The sequence below is a fragment of the Papio anubis genome, chromosome 17 (genome assembly GCF_008728515.1).
Source record: "Papio anubis isolate 15944 chromosome 17, Panubis1.0, whole genome shotgun sequence".
In the NCBI taxonomy this organism is placed as follows: Eukaryota; Metazoa; Chordata; class Mammalia; order Primates; family Cercopithecidae; genus Papio; species Papio anubis.
In genome coordinates, this window is record NC_044992.1 from 53632179 (window position 1) to 53654819 (window position 22641).

The 22641-nt window shown below is 45.1% G+C and overlaps 1 protein-coding gene across 7 annotated transcripts in view; it reads right to left on the minus strand.

The window, feature by feature from the left end:
- The window catches only part of LOC101004877 (KAT8 regulatory NSL complex subunit 1), a 196595-nt gene extending 176651 nt beyond the window's left edge, over positions 1–19944 (minus strand). For 5 of the 7 annotated variants that reach the window (XM_017950072.2, XM_017950074.2, XM_017950073.2 and 2 more), the window contains exons 1-2: positions 19095–19626; positions 18210–18343 (exon numbers count right to left, since the gene is read on the minus strand). The gene's annotated coding sequence lies outside the window, so the exon portion shown is untranslated. Of the gene's footprint in view, positions 1–18209; positions 18344–19094; positions 19627–19873 lie in introns of those variants that run through there. The other 2 variants (XM_017950071.3, XM_017950069.3) reach the window with 1 other exon arrangement.
- Positions 19945–22641: the final 2697 nt, after the last annotated feature.

The window sequence follows — 22641 nt, forward strand, 5'->3', positions numbered from 1 at the left end:
GCTAAGCACGGTGGCTCACACCAGAAGGAGAGGATCAGTTGAGGCAAGGATTTTGAGACCTGCCAGAGCAATATAGCAAGACCCTATCTCTACAAAATAAATTAAAAGGCCGGCTGATGGCTCAGTTTTCCGTAATCCCAGCACTTTGGGGAGGCCGAGACGTATGGATCACAGCAACAGAGATCGAGACTATCCTGCCAACACGTGAAACCCCGCCTACTAAAAAATACAAAAACTAGCTGGGCGAGGTATGGCTTTGTAGTCCCAGCCACCGGAGGCTGAGGCAGGAGAATGATGGAACCCGAGGCAGAGCTCGCAGTGAGCTGAGATCCAGCCACTGCACTCCAGCCTGGGTGACAGAGCAAGACTCCGTCTCAAAAAAAAAAAAAAAAAAAAAAAAATTAGCCAGGCATGGTGGCACACACCTGTAGTCCTAGCTACTCAGGAGCTGGAGGTAGAAGGAAACCTTGAGTCCAGGAGTTTGAGGTTATAGAAAATTATGATTGGGCCGGGTGAGGTGGCTCACAACTATAATCCCAGCACTTTGGGAGTCCAAGGCGGGTGGATCACGAAGTCAGGAGTTCAAGACCAACCTGGCCAAGATGGTGAAACCCTGTCTCTACTAAAAATACAAAAATTAGCCGGGCGTGGTGGCGGGTGCCTGTAATCTCAGCTACTCGGGAGGCTGAGGCAGAGAATCACTTGAACCTGGGAGGCGGAGCTTGCAGTGAGCAGAGATGGCGCCACTGAACTCCAGCCTGGGTGACAGAGTGAGAGACTCCATCTCAAAAAAAAAAAAAAAAAGAAAATGACGATTGGCCACTGCATTCTAGCCACGGTGACAGAGCAAGACCTTGTCTAAAAAACAATAGATGTATAAAAATAAAATTCAAATGTGCAGAGAATTTAAATAGACATTTCTCCAAAGATATATGAATGGCCAATAAGCACATGAAAAGATCTCATCAGGTTCAGCAACGGTTCAGGCCTGTAACCCCAACACTTTGGGAGGCCAAGGTCGGGGGACAGCTTGAGCTCACGAGTTTGAGACCAGCCTGGGCAACATGGCAAAACCCCATCTCTACAAAAAATACAAAAAAGGTCAGGTACAGTGGTTCATGCCTTTAATTCCAGCACTTTGGCAGGCTGAGGTGGGCAGATCACCTGATGTCTAGAGTTTGAGACCAGCCTGGCCAAAATGGTGAAACCCCGTCTCTACTAAAAATACAAAAATTAGCTAGGTGTGGTGGCAGGCGCCTGTAAGCCCAGCTACTAGGGAAGCTGAGACAGGAGAATCGCTTGAACTCAGGAGGCGGAGATCGCACCACTGCACTCCAACCTGGGTGAAAGAGCAAGACTCCATCTCAAAAGAAAAAAAAAGTTTCAAAGATAAAACAAAAATCTTGTTAAAGATAAATACATGAGATGCTAAAGAAATAATCTATTTCTTTAAGTCATGCTATCAATTTGCATCGAAATTTTCATTTCCTATGTGTAGGTGTCAAGGGTCTTGTAGCCATGATAAATGATATACACCTGTTCTGTGCTAACTTTTGTTCCCCAAAAGAGATATGTAGTACTCCAGGGGGCTGGGCACAGTGGCACCAGCACTTTGGGAGGCCAAGGCCACAGGATCGCTTGAGCTCAGGAGTTCAAGATCAGCCTGGGCAACATGACAAGACCCCGTCTCTACTAAAAATATTAAAAAATAGCCAGGTGTGGTAGTGCACAACTGTAGTCCTGGCTACTCGGGAAGCTGAGGTGGGAGATTGCTTGAGTCCGGGGGTGAAGGGGCTGGAGGTTGCAGTGATCCAAGTGCCACTATACTCCAGCCTGGATGACAGAGGGAGGCCCTGCCTCAAAAAAAAAAAAAAAAAAGACAGACATGTAGTACTCCTAACATTCAGTACTTCAGAATGTGATCTTAGAGATGGGATCTTCAGGCCAGGCAGCTTCCCTTCCTCTCTGTGTCAGTCTGTCCCACCTCGGCTCGGCCCACCGGAGGCAGAGGGTGCAGGAACCTGGAGGTAGAGGGTGCAGGAAGCCAAGATCCTGCGACTGCACTCCAGCCTGGGCGACACAGCAAGACTCCGTCTCAAAAAAAAAAAAAAAAAACCTTACAAGAAAATGATGCAGGCTGGGCACAGTGGCTCACGCCTGTAATCCCAGCATTTTGGGAGGCCAAATGGGGTGGATCATTGAAGGTCAGGAGTTCAATCCCAGCCTGGCCAACATGGTGAAATCCTATCTCTACTAAAAAAAAAAAAAAAATACAGAAATTAGCCAGGCACGATGGCACATGCCTGCAGTCTCAGCTGCTTAGGAAGCTGAGGCAGGAGAATCACTTGAACCCAGGAGTCGGAGGTTGCAGTGAGCCAAGATTGCGCCATCGCACTCCAGCCTGAGCGACAAGAGCAAAACTCCATCTCAAAAAAAAGAAAATGCAAAGCCACCTAAGAGACAGTTTAAATATATAAAAAGCTAGATGCCAAATAAAACTAGATGGGTAACTTGATAAACAGGATTGATAAAAAGCAAGACAGCTGACATTATATAATTCTTATTTGCTTCAATATTTACTGGGGAAGATAGAGGGGAAAAGCTATCTAAATTACTCTTTAAAGCATACAAGTCTCTAATAGTGAATCAAATGCATCATTAAATTCCTCAAACTGGTATGTCAGATGTCAGGTAGTCATGAAGACCCAAAATAGTCTCTACGGGTTTTTTTTTTTTTTTTTTTTTGAGATGGAGTCTCGCTCTGTCGCCCAAGCTGGAGTGCAGTGGTGTGATCTCAGCTCACTGCAAGCTCCGCCTCCCGGGTTCACGCCATTCTCCTGCCTCAGCCTCCCGAGTAGCTGGAACTACAGGTGCCCGCCACCTCGCCCAGCTAGTTTTTTGTATTTTTTTTTTTAGTAGAGACGGGGTTTCACCGTGTTAGCCAGGATGGTCTTGATCTCCTGACCTCGTGATCCACCCATCTCGGCCTCCCAAAGTGCTGGAATTACAGACTTGAGCCACCGCACCCAGCCTCTATGGGTTTTTTGTTGTTGTTTTTTTGAGACAGAGTCTCGCTCTGTTGCCCAGGCTGGAGTGCAGTGGCACCATCTCAGCTCACTGCAACCTCTGTCTCCCATGTTCAAGCCATTCTCCCACCTCAGCCTCCCAAGTATCTGGGATTACAGGCGTGCGCCACCACATCCGGCTAATTTTTGTATTTTCAGTAGAGACAGGGTTTCACTATGTTACCCAGGCTGTTCTCAAACTCCTGACCTCAAGTGATCCGCCCAACTCGGCCTCCCAAAGTGCTGGGATTTCAGGTGTGAGCCACCACAACCAGCCCCTTCGCTGTGTTTTAAAGGCATTTAAGTATAAATTATTAAACTGCAGGACAGAACATATTAGTTGACGGTCATATGAGTGAACTTCTCTAAATGCCAAAAGGATAGAATCCACTTTTCCTTTATCAATATTTTCCTTGCTGAACTTCTGGCATATTAGGTACTCAATAAGTATGTGCTGAACCAAAATGAACAAAAAAATGCTGTCATCAAAGTAACTCCCATCTACTCAAGTAGGCTGCAATTTCAAACTGCCCAAACTAGCAAATCTCTAATAGAAGATGGGATCAGAAGACATATCAGCATGAATAACCTTCTGAGGAAAAGACAACATGGATTCTAAAAGTGGAAATCACACCACACCAGTTCACCCAAATTCTCTGAGAAAATAAATATGTGCGGCCGGGCACGGTGGCTCATGCCTGTAATCCCAGTACTTTGGGAGGCCGAGGCGGGTGGATCATGAAGTCAGGAGATCGAGACCATCCTAGCCAACATGATGAAACCCTGTCTCTATTAAAAATACAAAAATTACGGCCGGGCGCGGTGGCTCAAGCCTGTAATCCCAGCACTTTGGGAGGCCGAGGCGGGTGGATCACGAGGTCAGGAGATCGAGACCATCCTGGCTAACACGGTGAAACCCCGTCTCTACTAAAAATACAAAAAACTAGCCGGGCGTGGTGGCGGGCGCCTGTAGTCCCAGCTACTCGGAGGCTGAGGCGGGAGAATGGCGTGAACCCGGGAGGTGGAGCTTGCAGTGAGCCGAGATCGCGCCACTGCACTCCAGCCTGGGCGACAGAGCGAGACTCCGTCTCAAAAAAAAAAAAAAAAAATACAAAAATTAGCCGGGTGTGGTGGTGTGCGCCTGTAGTCCCAGCTACTCAGGAGGCTGAGGCAAGAGAATCGCTTGAACCCGGGAGGCGGAGGTTGTAGTGAGCCGAGATCACACCACTGTACTCCAGCCTGGGCGACAGAGCAAGACTCTGTCTCAAAAAAAAAAAAAAAAAAGAAATATGTGAATATAATTTATGTGAGCTTTCACAAACTCTTGATAAGATTCTAAATTAAAGATTATTTTTTTAAAGACCTGAGTGGCCACAGGATGAGAACATTTACTGTAGACTAGACATAACTGAGACACAGAAAATTATAGGTAGATGCTGAGGTACTTCCCCAAATGAAGGTATAAACAGAAGATTGAAATTTTTTTTAGAAACGCTGTATTTAACATTTTAATATATTGTACAAAAAGTATACAGAGAATTCCCCATTTTGCAGATGGGATGATGAGATTCCTAATAATGAAATACCACACGAGTTGGAAAAATAAGGGAACGGAGAGATGGAAATGGTTTCTAAATGTATTAAATGAGAAACATTTGCAAAAACTAAGATTTATATTCAGCTGAGAGAATGCTTTGGCAAGTATAAAAGCTGTCTAAATGTGAAGGGTTATCTAGCAGAAGACAAACCAGACTTGCTCTAAGCAGTTCCTATGTAGACAAAATTCTAAGTGGTAATTCCAGAAAGGCACGCTTCAGCTCAAGCTTTCTAACCATCAGACCTAACTAAAAGGTGGTTCTTACCTTGGATTACCTCTAAGAGCCCACTGAGATATGAGAGTTAAAACATTACATGCAAAGAAATGGCAGGTATGCTACAGCATGGACAAATGAAAAGTAAGGCATTTACAGGAAAAAAATCTAAGCTATACTTAAAAGACTTCATGCCTTCCAGTCAAAAAAGTAATTTTTGAATAATTATAGAATATTCCCTAAAGACAATGTGATGTTCTATGCAAAAGAGAAAAAAAAAAAAAAAAGGAAAGAAAAAGAAAAGGGAGGGAGGCAGGGAGGACCAAATCCTATTAGGAAAAAGCTATAAATCAAGGGTGTCCAATCTTTTGGCTTCCCTGAGACACACTGGAAGAAGAGCTGTCTTGGGCCACACATAAAATACACTAAACTAACAATAGCTGATGAGCTAAAAAACAAAATCACAAAAAAAATCTCATAATGTTTTAAGAAAGTTTACGGATTTGTGTTGGGCCACATTCAAAGCTGTCCTGGGCCACATGCAGCCTGCGGGCCATGGGTTGGACAAGTTTGCTGTAAATAGAACATATTTTCTTATCCTTCTACCAAATCACAGTGTAGTTATAACTAAAATGCAATTTTGAGTAGTTATCATAAATCCAGAAAGGGAAAGCAATACTGACAAAGATCCAGGAAGGAGGTTTCACTGGAGATTAAGTTAAAAAGTCAAGCATCTTCAATTGAGAAACATGAAAGCAAAGGGGCAATGTGATCAAAATCAGAAAACGTATCAATATGGTAAATACTAACTTATTCATCAAATCTCAATATAGTAAGCTTTTATGCTTGAAAAGTATTTCTTTCTATAACAGATAAAAGAACCTTGTGGATTGTGTTATCACATTCTACAAGTTAAAAATAGATTCAAGTGCTTGGATAAATGTATGTACATGTATATTATTAGGTCCATTCGGGTCCTGTAGGATAGAAGTGCTATCAGATGTGAGGCCCTCAATTTCTGAGGTTAACATCTTAATAGATAACAATGCTTCACCTGAAAACATCAGTTGGTGCCAATTTAGACAGAACAATTGGTTGGATGGACCCCTGAGAGAGAGACTCAAGGAGGCTGGTTGGTATAAACTTCCTTCCATTCTTTTACCTCGGTATGTATGTGTGTATAATATATACATACATATTATACAAGAATATATACACATTCCTTATCTTTTATACACTTAGAATGTTCCTTACATAGCTCTGCACCCTGAATTTTTCATTTATCATTTACTCAACATCCTAAGACATTAAAAATTCTTTTTTTTTTTTTTTTAAGACGGAGACTTGCTCTGTCACCAGGCTGGAGTGTAGTGGCACCATCTCAGCTCACTGCAACCTCCAACTCCCTGGTTCAAGCAGTTCTCCTGCCTCAGCCTCCTGAGTAGCTGGGATTTCAGGCACGTGCCACCATGCCCAGCTAATTTTTGTATTTTCAGTAGAGACGGGGTTTCACCATGTTGGCCAGGATGGTCTCGATCTCCTGACCTCATAATCTGCCTGCCTCAGCCTCCCAAAGTGCTGGGATTATAGGCATGAGCCACCACACCCAGCAGGAAAAATTCTTTTAAATACTATTTCATGGTTGTAAATATCCATCCTTAAATATACCATAATTTATTTTCTTATAAATCTTGCTGCTCATTTAGCTTTATTCTCAATTCTCACTAGTATGAATAATGCTACAATGAATACCATTGTTCACAAATCTTTCTATATAAATTTTTCCCCCTTAGGATAAATTCAGTGCAATTACTGAATTAAAGAACGTTTTTAATTTTGCCAATATACGTTGCCAAAATATCTTCCAAAAAACTAGGCCCAACGCACACTCCACTAGCAGTTTCAGAGATTGTCCCCTTACCACCTTTGACAGCACAGTCAACTGCAAATCTGATAGGTTAAAAAAATAGTATGTCATTTAATCTGCATTCCTTTGATTACTTATCAGAATAAAAATGTTTCTCATATGCTTCTTGGTCATTTGTATTTTTTCCTTATGAACTCTGATCATGTTCTTTGCCAGCAAACCTTTTCTTTCTCGGCCAGGCGCGGTGGCTCAAGCCTGTAATCCCAGCACTTTGGGAGGCCGGTGATGGGCGATCACTCCAGGTCAGAGATCGGCACTCATCCTGGCAATCACAGTGAACCCGCCAGCTCTCTACTAAGAACACAAAACAGCCGGGCGAGATGGCGGGCCTGTAGTCCCAGCTACTCGGGAGGCTGAGGTCGGCGAGTCGGCATGAACCTCGGGAGGCGGAGCTTGCAGTGAGCTGGAGATCCGCCACTGCACTCCAGCTCTGGGTTACAGAGCCGACTCCGCCTCAAAAAAAAAAAAAAAAAAACTTTTCTTTCTCTTGGCCGACAAACTTTAAGGAAAACCAGCAGATGGAATCATCTGGCCGGCTGCGGCTCAAGCCTGCAATCCCAGCACTTTGGGAGGGGTCGAGGCTGGTGGATCAATGAGGTCAGAGACTGCACCATCCTTGGCTAACATGGTGAAACCCCTGCCTCTTCTACTTTAAAAAATACAAAAAACTAGCCGGGAAGGGTGAGCGGGCGCTTGTGTAGTCCGGTGCTGGCTTCATGAGGCCGAGGCGAGAATGGCGGAACCCGGGAGGCGGAACTTGTAGTGAGCCGATCAGCACCACTGCAACTCCAGCCTGGCGATATTAGGGCCAGACTCCGTCTCAAAAAAAAAAAAAAAGATGGAATCATCTATATCAACAACTGCAGCTCCTCCTTGCTGACCAATAAATTAACACCACCACCAAGTGCCCAGTAAAATAAACTGTATGCTGTAACTATGCACTTGCCCATCTCTCTGGGCTTGCTGCTACAAATACAAATTATATACACGGTAATAAAAAGAAAATACTGTGCATCTAAAGTCATACTTAACAGAGCTGTGATGGAGAAGGCAAGGCTTACTAAACGCCTACTTTTCTTTTTTTGAGACAGAGTCTCACTGTCACCAGGCTGGAAAGTGCAGTGGCCGGATTCAGCTCACTGCGCCCGCCTGGTTTATGCCATTCTCCTGCCTCAGCTCCCAAGCAGCTGGGACTAGGGCTCTCGCACTGCCCAGCTGCTTTTTTTGTTTTTTTTGTTTTTGCATTTTTAGTAGAGACGGGTTTCACCATAGCTTTTGATACTGAGTCTCGCTTCTGTCGCCCAGGCTGAGTGCAGCTGCCGACCCCACCACTGTAAGTCTCGGCCCTGGGTTCACGCCATCTCCCGCCTCAACCCTCGAGAAGGCTGGGACTACAGGTGCTCTACCACGCCTAGCCAATGCCTTTGGTTTTTGTATTTTTAGACGGGTTTCACCATAGCTAGGATGGTCTCGATCTCCTGACCTCGTGGATCAACCCACCTCGCCTCCCAAAGTGCTGGAATTACAGGCGCATTACAGCGTCCGGCCCAAATGTTTTCTAATGTGCAGGAACTAGGCAAGGCACAGTGGCTCACACCCGTAATCCCAGCACTTTGTGGAGGCCAAGGCGGTTGGATCACCTGAGGTCAGAAGTTCAAGACCAGCCTGGCCAACATGGTGAAACCCCGTCTCTACTAAAAATATAAAAATTAGCCAGGCGTGGTGGCACTTGCCTGTAATCCCAGCTACTCAGGAGGCTGAGGAAGGAGGATTGCTTGAACCTGGGAGGTGGAGGTTGCGGTGAGCCGCGATTGCGCCACTGCACCCCAGCCTGGCCAATAGAGTGAGACTCCATCTAAAAAAAAAAACTAATATGCAAGAACTAATGTCACAATTCTAAAAATCAATTCCTGCCAAATATACTACCTGGCATATGATAAACATCACAGGCCTAAATATATAAACACCACAGACCTAAATATTCATTTCCCTATACTGCAACTACGTGAAAACATTCCAGTTACCAAACGACACTGGGTGGTCAGCAAACTAGTTCTCTTTTTCCAAAAGCAAAAACAACAAAAACACTTCTGCCCTTTAGCATTCAAAGGAAGATTATTAAAAATCGTAATTCTTGGCAATCCTTATTCCAAAGCTCCTCGCACTTATTAGACTGGGACCAATAGAGCCAAAGGGTAAGGCCAAGATTGGCAAATGCATGTGACTCTCAGCTTTTCCACTGATACTCTCCTAAAGAGGCACATCCCAAGGCCAGCAATGCAGTCTTTAATATGCATTTACTAAGTGCCATCAAGAGCAAACAATGATGGCTGGGCATGGTGGCTCACGCCTGTAATCCTAGCACTTTGGGAAGCCGATGGGAGATGGATCACCTGAGGTCAGGAGTTCGCGACCAGCCTGACCAACATGGTGAAACTCCATCTCTACTAAAAATACAAAGCATAGCAGGGCGTGGTGGCAGGTGCCTATAATCCCAGCTACTTGGGAGGCTGAGGCGGGAGAATCGCTTGAACCCGGGAGACGGAGGTTGCAGTGAGCCGAGATCATGCCATTGTGCTCCAGGCAGAGGTTGCAGTGAGCTGAGATCATGCCAGTGTGCTCCAGCCTGGGCAACAAAGAGCGAAACTTCGTCTCAAAAAAAACAAAAATAAAAACAGCACGCAGTGAGGATAAAAGACAAGAGCCAGCCCTCACTCTCAAAGAACCTAGAGACTAGCTGGGATCAAAGTGGAGCAAACTGGCAATCAGTACAATAGAAGTGCCAGGTCTGCATATGCACACACACATGCACACACACTAGCAGTTTCAGAGATTGTCCCCTCACCACCTTTGACAGCACAGTCAACTGCAAATCTGATAGGTAAAAAACAGTATGTCATTTAATCTGCATTCCTGTGATAACTTATCAGAATAAAAATGTTTCTCATATGCTTCTTGGTCATTTGTATTTCTTCTTTATGAACTCTGATCATAAAGTGATAATACCTGGGTCCAGAGGAAGCACTCAGTGTCGGCTACTATTATTACTATTATCACTGCTGTTATTACTATTATCACTACTTTTTTTTTTTTTTAAGGCTAATCAAGTGAAGCAGTGGGAGTGGAGAAGGAACAAAGAAATCTGTAACTGGTTGTGATCAACTAATAGTAAACATCACTATACTTCGACCAGTCACTACTGTTAAAAGACTAGGGGAAGTAAGTTTCCAGAACAGGGTAGAGTCCTTCTTAAGCAGAGGTAACTGCTTGTGTGAAGACCCAGAGGCAAGGAACAACAGGGTATACAGCAGGCATTGGGCACAAGCAGTCTGTACTACTGCATACAGGATGCTCAGGAAGAAGTGAAGAGATGATCTGGCAAAACATTTCAACTCTACCTTCAAAGCTAGGAGAGTTATGGTGGAAGAGGGATATGATCACACGCTTGGACGTGCAGTTTACAAGGATCGTGTTGGCAGTGACTTGGAAGAGAGAAAGCAGTCAAGGAGAATGATTACAAGGCAACAGAAGGTCAGGCAGCCAAAAGGGCGATGAAGGTCTGGACTCAAAAAGGAGAAGTAGGATGACTAGGAAAACATTATGAGCTAGGATCTCAAGAATGTGGTGACTAGAATGGCATAAGAAGGAACCCAGAGGCCTCTCAAATCCCTGATTTGAGTGACTGGCTGGATGACACTACCACTCACCAGGATAAGAAGATAGGAAGAGGTTGGACTTGGGGAAGTGGATAAGATCATTTTAAAATGCCCATAGGATGGCCGGACATGGTGGCTCATTCCTGTAATCCCAGTACTTTGGGAGGCTGAGGCAGGTGGATCACCTGAGGTCAGGAATTCAAGACCAGCCTGGCCAACATGGTGAAACCCCGTCTCTACTAAAAATACAAAAATTGGCCGGACGTGGTGGCGCACACCTGTAATCCCAGCTACCCCAGAGGCTGAAGCAGGAGAATCACTGGAACCTGGGAGGCAGAGGCTGCCATGAGCCGAGACCGTGCCACTGCACTCTAGCCTGGATGATAGAGCGAGACTCCGTCTCAATAATAATAATGACAAAATAAAATAAAATGCCCACAGGACATCCAAGTAGAGATGTCCAGGAAGCAACTGTGTATATGGGATTGGAGATCAGAAAACTAGTTAGAGCTGGAAAAAAACACATTTGCAAATCATCAGCATATGGACGGCAAGTGAGGCACAAGTTTATCTAAGGCATTCCTCAGAAACCGCACAGGGTGAGAGGAGAAAGGGTAAAGGGAAGGCAAATACGAATGTTTTTAGGAGCAAAAGAAGAAAAACATCTGCAAAGAAAACCAAGCGTATGGGCCAGGCTCGGTGACTCACGCACTTCGGGAGGCCAAGGCGGGTGGATCACCTTGAGGTCAGGAGTTCCAGACCAGCCTGGCCAACATGGTGAAGCCCGTCTCTACTAAAACTACAAAAATTAGCCAGATACAGTAGCAGGCACCTGTAATCCCAGCTACTGGGGAAACTGAGGCAGGAGAATAGCTTAAACCCAGGAGATGGAGGTTGCAGTGAGCCAAGATCGCGCCACTGCACTCCAGTCTGGGCAAAAGAGCAAGACTCCATCTCAAAAAAAATAGTTTCAAAGATAAAACAAAAATCTTGTTAAAGATAAATAATGACAAGCTAAAGAAATAATCTACTTCTTTAAGTCATGCTATCAATTTGCACCAAAATTTTCATTTCCTATGTGTAGATGTCGAGAGTCTAGTACCCATGTTAAATGATATACACCTGTTCTGGGCTGAATTGGGTTCCCTAAAAGAGATATGTAGTACTCCAGGGGGCTGGGCACAGTGGCGCATGCCTATAATCCCAGCACTTTGGGAGGTCAAGGCCACAGGATCGCTTGAGCTCAGGAGTTCGAGATCAGCCTGGGCAACGTGGCAAGACCCCGTCTCTACTAAAAATATTAAAAAATAGCCAGGCGTGGTGGTGTGCACCTGTAGTCCCAGCTACTCAGGAAGCTGAGGTGGGAGGATTGCTTGAGCCCGGGGGTGAGGGGGCTGGAGGTTAAAGTGATCCAAGTGCCACTGCACTCCAGCCTGAATGACAAAGGGGGACCCTGTCTCAAAAAAAAAAAAAAAAGATATGTAGTACTCCTAACATTCAGCACCTCAGAATGCGATCTTAGAGACAGGATCTTCAGACCAGGTGCGGTGGCTTATGCCTGTAATCTCAGCACTTTAAGAGGCCAAGGTGGGTGGATCACTTGAGGTCAAGAGTTCGAGACCAGCCTGACCAATGTGGTGAAACTCTGTCTCTACCAAAAATGTAAAAATTAGTTAGGCGTGCTGGCGAGCACATGTAACTCCAGCTACTTGGGAGGCTGAGGCAGAAGAATCACTTGAACCTAGGAGGAGGAGGTTGCAGTGAGCTGAGATCACACCACTGCACTCCAGCCTGCGCAACAAAGAGAGACTCTGAAAAAAAAAAAAAAGAGATAGGATCTTCAAAGAGGTCATAAAGTTAAAATGAGGTCAACAGGGAGGACTCTAATCCCAATATGACTGTTGTCCTTATAAAAAAGGGGAAATTGTGGACACAAAGAAACACACACAGAGAGGCTGGGCGCAGTGGCTGACACCTGTAATCCCAGCACTTTGGGAGGCTGAGGCGGGCAGATCACTTAAGGTCAGGAGTTTGAGACCAGCCTGGGCAACAAGGTCCAGCCCTGTCTCTACGAAAAATACAAAATTTAGGCTGAGTGGTGTGGTTCATGCCTGTAATCCCAGCACTTTGGGAGGCCGAGGCAGGCAGATCACCTGAGGTCAGGAGTTCTAGACCGGCCTGGGCAACATGGTGAAACCCTGTCTCTACATAAAATACAAAAAATTAGCCAGGCATGGTGACACGTGCCTGTAATCCCAGCTAGTCAGGAGGCTGAGAAAGGAGAATCACCTGAACCTGAGAGGCAGAGGTTGCAGTGAACCGCTATTATGCCACTGCACTCCAGCCTGGGCAACAGGGCAAGACTCTGTCTAAAAAATAAAAAAGAAATACACACAGGGAGAACTCTACATAAGGACTGGAGTTATACTGCCACCAGAAGCTGGAAGAGAGGCTTGAAACAGATCCTGCCCCAGTTGCTTCAGAGGAAGTATGCCTCTGCCCTTAGATTTCTAGCCTCCAGAACAGTGAGACAATAAATTTCTGTTCTTTAAGCCACTCAGCCTATGTCACTCTGTGGCAGTAGCCTGAGCAAACAGATGTCATGAAGAAAATTCACAGCTCAGGTTTACTGATTACCTACCAGGTGCTGTTCTAAACACTCTACATCAATAAACTCATTTAATCCTTATAAAGTCCCCTCCAGGATCTAGGTACTATCATTACACCCTTTTCTTTTTTTTCTGGAGACAGAGTCTCGCCCTGTCACCCAGGCTGGAGCGCAGTGGCGCGATCTCGGCTCACTGCAAGCTCCACTTCCCGGGTTCACACCATTCTCCTGCCTCAGCCTCCGGAGTAGCTGGGACTACAGGCGCCCGCCACCCTGCCCAGCTAATTTTTTGTATTTTTAGTAGAGACGGGGTTTCACCGTGTTAGCCAGGATGGTCTCGATCTCCTGAACTCGTCTGCCCGCCTCGGCCTCCCAAAGTGCTGGGATTACAGGCGTGAGCTACCGCGCCCAGCCCATTACCTTTTAACAACCCTTTTAACAGTGTTGACGCCGAGGTTCTAAAAGGTTAATGAACTTACCCAATATCACATAGCCAGAGCCCTCTCTCTCACCACTAGGCTATGAGGAGCTATTATTAATAGTAATTATAATAAGTGCTGGCACAGTGGCTCACGCCTGTAATCCCAGCACTTGGGGAGGCCAAGGTGGGTGGATCACTTGAGGCCAGGAGTTCAAGACTAGCCTGGCCAATATAGTGAAACCCCGTCTCTACTAAAAATACAAAAATTAACCAGGCATGCTGGCATGCGCCTGTAATCCCAGCTACTCAGGAGGCTGAGGCAGGAGAATTGCTTGAACTCGGGAGACAGAGGTTGCAGTGAGCCGAGATTGCACCACTGCACTCCAGCCAGGGCAACAGAGCAAGACTCCGTCTCAAAAAAAAAAAATTAGTAATTACAATAAGAACAGTAGTAATTCACTAAGCCAAACACTGCCCTATGTCATTTACAGATATAATACAAAAGTCCTCTGAAGTAAGTGTTATTATTTCCAGTATGAAGGAGGAACCTGAATCTCAGAGAGATGAAGAAAATCGCCCAAAGTCACACAGTTAAGAGTGCTGAGATTAGGCCAGGCATGGTGGCTCATGCCTGTAATCCCAGCACTATGGGAGGCCGAGGCGGGTGGATCACCTGAGGTCAGGAGTTCAAGACCAGCCTGGCCAAGCTGGTGAAACCCCATCTCTACTAAAAAGTAAAACAAACAAAAATTAGCTGGCCATGGTGACAGGCACCTGTAATCCCAGCTACGCGGGAGGCTGAAGCAGAAGAATCACTTGAACCCAGGAAGTGGAGGTTGCAGTGAGCCAAGATCACCCGACAACAAAGTTTAAGACTGTCTCAAAAAAAAAAAAAAAAAAAGGAAGAATGCTGAGATTATATCTATTTGCTAACTTAAGGGGATATACAATGAAAACATGTTTTACTAAAACTTTAAAAGCAAGTGTGTGTGTGTGTGTGTGTGTGTGTGTGCGCGCGCTTTTTTCTTTAATGAGACAAGAGACAAGGTCTGGCTCTATCGCCCAGGCTGGACTGCAGGGGCGCAATTGCAGCTCACTGCAACCTCCACCTCCCAGGCCTCCCACCTCAGCCTCTCAAGTAGTTGCAACTACAGGTGCACACCACCATGCCTGGCTAATTTTCTTTTGCATTTTTAGTAGAGATGGGGTTTTGCCATGTTGCCCAGGCTGGTCTCAAACTCGTGTGCTCCAGCGATCTGCCTATTCAGCCTCCCAAAGTGCTAGGATTACAGGCATGAGCCATTGTGCCTGGCCAAGTTAAATTTTTTAATGCTCGACTTTGCAGTTCAATACTAGAAATATACATCTCCAAATTCAAAATTCTTGAAGATCTCAAGAGAACACGTGTCCTAGATTATGGGACCTTTTGCATGTGTATCCTCTCAACCACTATTCAAGAACTATTCTCTCTCAGTTAGAACCCTTGCCATTTCTCTGACTTCCAGACACAGAAAGAGAAGAAAAGGAAGGACTGAGATGCTGTTCTTTAAAATTTTTTTCAATTTTCTATTTAATTTTTAAAATCTGATACAAACATCAGAAAGTGTAAAAAGATATAATGCAATGAGAAGTCTCCTTCCCACTCTCTCCTCTACCTGCACAATTCCTAGACCTAACAGGTAACCAATGCCACGATTTTCTTATTTATTCTTCTAAAGGTTTGTGTTGTTGTTGTTGTTGTTGTTGCTTTTTGAGACAGAGTCTTGCTTGGTCGGTCAGGCTGGAGTGCAGTGGCATGATCTTGGCTCACGACAACCTCTGTCTCCTGGGCTCAAGCAATTCTCCTGCCTCAGCCCTCCGAGAAGCTGGGATTACAGGCGTGTGCCACTATACCCAGGCTAGTTTTTGTATTTTTAGTAGAGATGGGGTTTCACCATGTCGGCCAGGCTGGTCTCAAACTCCTGACCTCAGGCAATTCTCCCGCCTTGGCCTCCCAAAGTCCTGGGATTACACTTGTGAGCCACCACGCCCAGCCCTAAAGATTTTTTTTTTTTTTTTGCTTATATACACCAATGCAAATTATCTTTTTCTCCTGTTTTTTTTTTCCCTAAAAAACACAAAGTGTATCAAATCATACATACTGTTCTGCATCTTGCTTTTATCACTTAACTGTCTGCCTTGCAGATCTTTCCATATCATATTATGTCTTAATTCTCTCGTTTTGCTTGTCAAGAACAGTTTTTACGTAATTTCACCATAGTTCAGTCTAGCACACAAGGCACCCAGCAGCCCCTAAGAACTACCTGAGACAACTGATGATGGCTCCATGCCACACACTAAAGACCCTGTATCTTTTCTCTCCTCCTCATTTTCATTTCACTTTTTTCTCCAACTCACTCAATTCTCCTTCCTTTCCCTATACCTCTCCCATCTCACCCACTCCTTAGCCCCTAACCCTGACAACTAGACCTAGCAACATCACTGACTTTGCTTAGTCGTGGCTAGAAATATTCAGGCTTTAAAAAGGTACAGACCCCCAACATAGAGAAAAAGGGATAAATAATAATTTCCATGAGAACTTCTAATTAACGAGAGTGCCTTAAATTGAAGAGTTTTGGTCTGGAGTTATTCTTCCTTGTTACTTGCCTCCTCTCGCATTTTGGTTTGTGAAGAGTGAGTAAGTATGACACTACTTTCTATATGCATGGAAACAAGCACATACTCAGTCTAACATTTAAGCAATGCCTGACAGAACGACAGAGTTCATTTTATAATAATTGGAAACAAAATATAAGAGCTATATAAAATTAACATTTGGGCTCCAAAATATGCACTTTAATTAACCTATCATTTCTTTTTACTTAAATTAAGTAGCTCCAATCTGAAACTACATCTTAGAAATGTTTTAAGGCTATTCACCAATGAAAAAGAGTAAAGTTCTCTCTCCCCGCTTTTATTTTCCAGCCCACAAACTCAATGCTATCCTCCCCGCAAAAAGTACCTTTTTTTCTGACCAGACGAACACTGTAATTTTTAAGGTTTCTAAATAATAAAAATAAGAAAACATTACCCCCAAAAAATTGGTTTACACTTAGATGTTTCGCACTGAGCAAAGGATTGGTAAGGAACACAAAACTAAGGCAGCCACGTAATTACAATCTCAAGTAGTAACAGGTGGTAACTCACAGTATGGAGCTGATTTCCTTTCTCTATTCCTGCCATGCCAGAGACCTCTGGTAGAACTTCTGAGGTTACTGTATTGTAACCCAGATTCAGAGACATTTAGAGGTAAAACCTTAAACATTGGAAATATCTTTAAAAGTAGGGCTTTGTGTACCAAATACATTTGTTAAAACCTAGGAAACTATAAAACGAAATCCAATATATTGATCTCAATCCCCTTGCCTGCTTCCTAAAAAGGACAGAGGCCAGCAGGTCCTGGTGCTCAACACTTGCTAAGTCGAAACACTCTTACACGGGTCCTCCAATTCTTGACAGGTTCAGAACTTCTGGTTGCATTCCCCATGCAACCCCTCCAACTCTACAGGGAGAATGCTGGAAAAACTGTGTCACTTTGGCTTCCTGTATATTAATATAAGCACTCATTATCCAGCAATAGCAGCTGAAACGTAAATGAAGATGAGAACTCAGTCTACATGACCTAAGATTTCCCACAAGTCCAGATATTTAGGTTACGCAGACTGCATTATTGTCCGATTTCTCCTCTGCATTAATCTGGAAGTCTACAGAACAGATTAGCACACAACAATCTTAACTAAGCTAGTATCCAACTCGGAAGGAAGGCGAAGCTGGTGGAGGGTTTCCAAGACTGCTTATCCTTCTCTGTCCTTCCTCCCATCCCCTCCTTATGTCTTTTTTGTTTTTTGTTTGTAAAATTTAAAAATATTTAATTTTTTTAAATGTATTTTTAGTCACAAGAAAATCAAAGAAGCCACCCATTTCAGTCTTAAGCTCTGCCCTTTGCCTAGTCCTAATGGAGGGTTCTTTGGCCATCTATGTATAAAAGATGAGAGAAGCCAAAGAGACTGGAGAACCACCACATCAATGGGAGTTTTTTCATCTAAAGGTCATCTGTCCACACTGTCCAAATGAGGTTTACCCTGTGAAATAAACTTGGCATAAGTGCTACCTGTTGAGAAAAACAGTGTGAAATGTCACGCAAAGGACTGGGGTGCAGCAGGAGGACTCTGAAAAAGTCATACGTGTAAACCAGTAGGTCTTAGAATGTTCTAATATGCTATATGCAGTTTCAGAGTAAACAAATGGTTAATGACACATCTTTTGTAACATATGAATCAGCTACTGATTTGCAAGAGTGGGACACACCCTAGTACCTATGACTCTAAAGTACCTGTTTGAAAAGTGGACCTAGATGTCTGAATTGCCAACCTATCCTAAAATTGGAACAGAATTTTATAACTATGTAAGTTGCCATAATTGAAAGTTAAAAAGATCACTGCCTTTCATTATAATGGAAGTTAATTTGAGAACTTCATTAAAACGTTCACACCGATAATCAAAGAACAGTAGCAATGCAAAGTAAGGTATAGCCAATCAATCCTAGGAAGCAAACACAAGAGGCAAGAGAAATGGCAGGTAAAAGAACTGAAGAATAGCAAATTCAAGAATTACAAGCATTACAAAGTTCTAAAGCAAAATGAATAAAATGAGGCTGGTAATGAAAAAATAACACATCTTACCTTAAGAGGCATCCAAATAGCATTCATAGTGTCAGGATATAAAGACAATACTCAGAAATGAGCAAGAAGTCTTAGTAACTCCCTCGGTTACCAAGTATGAGCAGGTAGGAAAATCTTTTGTTTCGATAAGGTATCTGAAAGAGAGGATTTTCATTTAGACTAAAAAATAATCAAGAAAATGCAAATACTTTAAGCTACCTGGGCAGGGATTTTGAAGTACTATTTGCCTCATCGCACTAAAAAAGTATAGAAAATACAGTCCCCTTTAGAAAACGGCAAATGTGTGTGTGTCTCCGTATATATGTGTAGAAACATACGTTATATAAAAAGAGAAATAAATATGTAACACTTACTTTAGATAATGTAAAATTGCTTATCAAACAGCCAAAATCCCAGAGAGAATAAAGTTTCCAGGGTACCTCATAAACACTAAACGTGATTTGTTAACTAATCATCTAAAAAAAGACCCTTGCTACATTTAATTATATTTAGTAAAGGAAAACCTCTCTAATCGTCCCGACTGTCCCAAGATTATGCTTAAGTTTCAGAGTCAATTCCACATGAAAAGTAAAACCTATTCTTGACTGAAGTACTAGAAACAAATAAAATACCCTTCTTCCCCAGAGATCGTTAAAAGCAGACCGAGCAACTTAATTTTGAGGGTGGGAGGAAGGTAAATTTGCCTGGAGGCTGGAGGATGGACTAAATGACCTCTAGTAGGATCCTCGTTCAAGTCCTGGGCCTGAATACAATTCCAGCTTAACCAGTTACTGCTTCGCTTAAAATGGAGGCTTGCCCGCGTAGGGACAAAAATAACAGCACCCACTTCGTTAAAAACAAATGTCGAAAAGTACCCTTATTTAAATAAAAATAAAAAATAAACACCTCTGGAGTGGATGTGTTCTTGCTATGCGTTTGTCACTGAGGCTTCGAAGACTTGGCATCACTTTCCTTACCGCTCACCGGATTTTGGGGGAGGAGCGGGGGGCGGCAGTTTGACTCCTAACCCAAGTCTCAGGCAGGCTTCAAAGCCCCACCAGGGCCCCCAACTCCAGAGCCAGAGGGAGCGGAGAGGCGAGAGCCCGAGATCGCACCTCCCCCCACCGCGGACCCCAGTCCTAAACCTACCCCTCACCCCTCCGCAGTGGGGCGCCTCCTTCTGCCCCATTCCCATTGTTAGGGAGGGGAGAGCGCGGGGTGGGCTCAGGGCAGGGGCGCCCGCGGCCGTTGCCCGGCTCGCTTCAGGAGGGGCGGCCCGCGGGATGCGGCTTCCCTTCCTCTCCGCGTCGGTCCGTCCCACCTCGGCTCGGCCTGGCGCCCCGAGCTCCGCTCCGCGCCCCCGGCCGCGGCCCCGGCCCGCCCCCGGGGCAGCCAGGCCCCCCGGCCACTCGGTCGGCAGCCTGCGGCCCAGGCCTACGAGTGGGCGCTGGGCGGGGGTCCCCGTGCCCCACACATGCGTCCCTCTCCCCGAGCCCCGCCGCTTCCAGGGCCCTCGGCGGCGCCCGCTCCCCGGGCCCCGCGGCCCCCCGCCTCCCAGCCGGGCCGCTCCCTCGAGCTCGTCGTGTCGGGGCCGCCGCCTCTACCTCACCATCACCCCTGTCCACTCGTGCCCCCACCCCCAGGGGCACCAGTGCCAAAGACAGCTCCCCCAGCCCCGGACCTACCTGCACGGTTCAACCAAGCCTAGAAGTGGGGGCGGGGAATCTTCCGCCCTCCTCTGGCGTTCATTGGCCCTTCAGGGGCTTATCGTGAGCGCCATTGGCTGAGCGATAGTGTCCGTCAGAGAGATGGGGCGGGACAGAAGGGGGAGAGGGATGCTGGTGCCTCGGCGTCTCTGTCTCTGTGTATCTCGCTGTCTCTGTCTCTGTCTCGGCCCTTGGAAACGAGAGGCTTTTGGATGAGAGGACTAGAAGCGGGCCTGAGGTGGGAGGAATAGGAATAGGAATCCTGCCAGAGCGTCACGCCAGTTGGCCACTCTGAACCCCCTACCTAAGTCCCCTTTAGGTTCTCTTCTCCATCACCCCCAACCCCTGCCCCTCACCCCTCGAGGTTCCTTCATCCAGGAAGCGACGTGATGAAAACTCCAGGCCGGAAGGCCATAGGGAGAGATGTTATATATGTATAGAAAATATACACATATAAATATTTATATATAAATTCAACCAGATATCAGTTCACTAGGGCCTGGAAAGGAAAGGGCACACATCTCACAGACAGGGAAGGACATGAGATAGAGCCGGCAGAAGAAGGAATCAAAAATCACTCTTAAGAGCTGGCAACAGTGGTTACCTCCTGGGAGGGGAACTGAGTGCCTAGGGAACCAGTGGGCGGAAGACTTACATATCTCGGCGTATCCTTTGTATCCATTGATTTTTGCACCATTCATCAAGATTCCAATTTTTTAAAAATTGATTTAAAGGTTTAAATAAGGTCCCAAAACCAGGGGACAGATAAGATAGTTGGCCAGGAAAATTGGCACAACATGCAGATTTGGGGAGGAATCTTAGCTTTTAATATATTCAGTTCCAGGTAACAGGGTTTTGTAAAACCCAGTGAAGGTGTCCTAGAGGCAACTGAAGTTACAGAACTTGAGAGAGGGTAGACAATCAGGACTAGAGACTATGTGGGGTCCTCTGCCTGAAGATAGTGGTCTGTGACATGCTAAAGGATAAACTCCCTAAGCAGGGTAATAAGACACCCACAGTAAAAGGTAGGAGAATGAAAAAGAAGGTCAGTGAGGTAAAAGAAACAGAATATTAAAGAGGCATGAAAATTAAGGAAGGAAGGGTCTCTGGAAAATAGAACAATAAAACTATGAGAGAGGACGGGTGCGGTGGCTCATGTTTGTAATCACAGCACTTTGGGAGGCCAAGGCAGGTGGATCACCTGAGGTCAGGAGTTCCAGACCAGCCTGGGAAGCATGGTGAAACCCCATCTCTAATAGAAATGCAAAAAAAATTAGCCAAGTGTAGTGGCACACCTCTGTAATCCTAGCTACTGGGAAGGCTGAAGTGGGAGAATTGCTTGAACTGGGAGGTGGAGGCTGCAGTGAGCCAAGATCGCGCCACTGCACTCCAGCCTGGACAACAGAGCGAGACGCTGTTTCAAAAAAATAAAAAATAAAAACTATGAGAGCCTCATAGGTCTTACCTCTTTAGGCTCTGGTAACCATGGGACAACAAAAATGAAAGCCAAGGCCGGGCATGGTGGCTCACGCCTGTAATCCCAGCATTTTGGGAGGCCAAGGCAGGCAGATCACAAGGTCAGGAGATCAAGACCATCCTGGCCAACATGGTGAAACCACAGGCATGGTGGTGCATGTCTGTAATCCCAGCTACTCGGGAGGCTGAAGCAAGAGAATTGCTTGAACGAGGGAGTCAGAGGTTCCAGTGAGCTGAGATCAGGCCACTGCACTCCAGCCTGGAGCACAGAGCGAGACTCCGACTCGAAAAAAAAAGAAAGAAAAAAAAGAAATATAACAAACATACACAGAAATTGAAAGAAAACCAACTATACTAAAATATGGTTTTCAAAATATTTTTATAAGTGTAATATAGCGACATATATACTTTTTATTAATGTATTAGATAATCTAATGGCAGGCCTAATGACCACCATAATTCTGAGGTCATAAATAAGCATAAGTATTATTTTATGATGCCTGCAACAACTATAATGTGCATTGAGCTTAGACAATAGGCTGAGAAGTGATCAACTGTAGTATATGAAAATACCTGTGATGGGCTGGGCACGGTGGCTCACTCCTGTAATCCCAGCACTTTGGGAGGCCGAGGAGGGTGGGTCACGAGGTCACGAGATGGAGACCATCCTGGCTAACACGGTGAAACCCCGTCTCTACTAAAAATACAAAAAATTAGCCAGGTGTGTTGGTGGGCGCCTGTAGTCCCAGCTACCCGAGGAGGCTGGGGCAGGAGAATGGCATGAACCCGGGAGGCGGAGCTTGCAATGAGCCGAGATGGCACCACTGCACTCCAGCCTGGGGGACAGATTGAGACTCCATCTCAAAAAAAGAAAAACAAAAACAAAATACCTGTGATTTCTGTTCATGACAATGTCACAGGTACTGCTGTTACTACTGTGGTTTGTTGTTTCCATTCATAAATGAAGGAAATGTCAATTTCCTGTTGAACTTTCACAAAAATAAAGGCAGGTTATTTTTTCTATTCCAAGTTCATAGGTTTCCTAGTCTGTGGACCACAGGTTAAGGAACCCTATCCTAGGCTGCGGCAGGAAGATGGTTTGAGCCTCGGAATTCGAGGCTGTAGTGAGCTATGATTGCAGCACTGCGCTCCAGTGTGGGTGATAGGTGGAGACCTAAATAAACAACAACAACAATAAAAAGCGGGGAAGGAGAGAATTTTAAAAATTAAAGAAAAAAAAGAAGAAAGAAAAAAGAAACTCTGCCGTGAAG